The sequence below is a fragment of the Schistocerca piceifrons genome, unplaced genomic scaffold (assembly GCF_021461385.2).
Source record: "Schistocerca piceifrons isolate TAMUIC-IGC-003096 unplaced genomic scaffold, iqSchPice1.1 HiC_scaffold_1365, whole genome shotgun sequence".
NCBI lineage: Eukaryota > Metazoa > Arthropoda > Insecta > Orthoptera > Acrididae > Schistocerca > Schistocerca piceifrons.
This window is the reverse complement of record NW_025727197.1, coordinates 80,001-82,500: the sequence shown is the minus strand read 5'-3', so window position 1 is coordinate 82,500 and position 2,500 is coordinate 80,001.

Here is a 2,500-nt window from a genome sequence, read left to right as displayed (position 1 = left end):
CACACAAGCATAGAATTGGAGCGCCGCCTCTAATAAGCCAAAGGTGCATCCTGACGTGACAAATCTGATCATGTCACAAGCATTCACTTACTATAATCACTATCAACGAACCTGCCGCCCCCGCCCCCCCCCCCCCCCTACACCTTTCCGTACAACAACGTGTAACCTAACCTAACCTAACCTAACCTATGTTGTACCTTAACCTAACCTATGTTGTACCTTAACCTAACCTATGTTGTACCTTAACCTAACCTATGTTGTACCTTAACCTAACCTATGTTGTACCTTAACCTAACCTATGTTGTACCTTAACCTAACCTATGTTGTACCTTAACCTAACCTATGTTGTACCTTAACCTAACCCATGTTGTACCTTAACCTAACCCATGTTGTACCTTAACCTAACCCATGTTGTACCTTAACCTAACCCATGTTGTACCTTAACCTAACCCATGTTGTACCTTAACCTAACCCATGTTGTGCCTCAACCTAACCCATGTTGTGCCTCAACCTAACCCATGTTGTGCCTCAACCTAACATGTTGTGCCTTAACCTAACCCATGTTGTGCCTCAACCTAACCCATGTTGTGCCTTAACCTAACCCATGTTGTGCCTTAACCTAACCCATGTTGTGCCTTAACCTAACCCATGTTGTGCCTTAACCTAACCCATGTTGTGCCTTAACCTAACCCATGTTGTGCCTTAACCTAACCCATGTTGTGCCTTAACCTAACCCATGTTGTGCCTTAACCTAACCCATGTTGTCGCCTTAACGTAACCCACGTTGTCGCCTAAACCTGCTCTGTAATTGTTATACGACTCGTTCAATTACTGTAGTGTTGCCCACCCGCAACCCTCGCAATATAGTTCGCTACTCGCACTGCCCGCACCCCTGTGTATCGCTTCATGTTAAACACCTTGCAAGTCTTGCTCACTTTCCACATGCTCCTGCTGTACACTGTAATGTGGATGGCAGCAGGACGTACATGCCGCCCCTCCCCACGTCCCCACCTTGCCCCCTGCCTTCGCAAGCTGGTTGGTGAGAAGTTTGCATGTTCAATGCCCTTCGCATGCGACGTACTCAGGCTACGTTGTGGTGCGGCCTGTGTCAACTGTCCGCTGATGTCGTACGCGTGAACCACAATCTGTACTGCACATTCGTCCTTATGTACTGAATGATACATCGTGGCACATGTGTGACCGCACAACGACTGCGCCCAAAAACGGCGGACCATACAGTGCAAATATTGTGCACGCAGCTACGTGTCGTCTCCCTATGAGAGCTGGATTGCAGTGTGGTACGCCATAGAGACGTGTGGGAGGAACGGACGCCGTGGATGGCGATCAGCATGAGCTGTCTGTTGATGTATTCGGACCTAGTCGTCTCTCCTCACACACCGTGATGGCATGGTGCACCGCGTTCCATATCTGCGACATGCTACAGAGGCCGGTTGACAGTCGTTCGAGCAATGGACATCGCATACGTACGGGGGCCACCTTCCACGTATTGTCTAGGCGTGCACATTTTGTTGCGTGTATGTGGGCAGACGTAGTGTGGCGTGACACCTGACACAGGCATGCAATAATCGTTGAAGTTGCAAATGGCGATGGACGCCTGCGTTTTCTGGTGAAGTTACGCAAATGAACAAATGGTAACCTGTTGTGGTGCGGTTGTTCTCGCTAGGGGTGAATCGGTGATGGCGACGATAGGTTGAGGTACTAACCGGTTGTTCCAGCGATACCCACCATGCCGACGAAACTGAACGGCATCTGGGTGTGAAGCGATACGCGGCGGTGGCTGGGTGGGACCGTCCCCGGCCGGTGAGGGGGCGCCTCCCGGCGTGCTGGCCGCGCGGTGCGTGGGCGCACGCGCTACAGCCGGCTGGTGGGGGCGGCCAGTGGCAGGCGCGCCGGCCGACGGACGCGGCAGGCGTCGCAGCTGCGCGCCGGCGCACCCTGCGCGCGGCGCCGTGCGGCCAAAGTAGGTCCTCGCGGGCCCGGTGCGAAGCGCGGTGGACATCTTCAGTGTGCTGGTCCGATTGAGGACTGTGTGCGTTGAGGATGCGCCGCCGCCCGGCGCTCGGCGCCGCGACGCCGTCTGCTGCTCGGTCGCCCCAGCGGTTCTCGCTGGTGGTTTGTATCGCAGCTGTGCGGATGTGTTGGCGCGTGCGCTGTGCTGGGAGAGTTCGCTTCGGCACCCAAGTGGGGCTTTTGTCCTTCTGTGGCGCTGGCGTTGGAGCTGCCGGTCACCGTAGGTGGCGCGTGTTGTCTCCCGCCGGCAATGCCACGACAGCACGCTCCCGGGCCTCTGTCGGCAGCGGCAAGCTCAGTTGGGAGCACGGGTGGTCGCACCGAAAGCGTCTACTCGCCTAACTCCGGGCGATTGCGCCTCTCTCGAACCCGACCAAGTACTTGGGACGGCGCTGCGCGCCGCCGGGACCTGAGAGGGTTTCGAGGTGTATTGTGCAGGGGAGCTCAGCCTCCTCCTGTTTGCAGAATG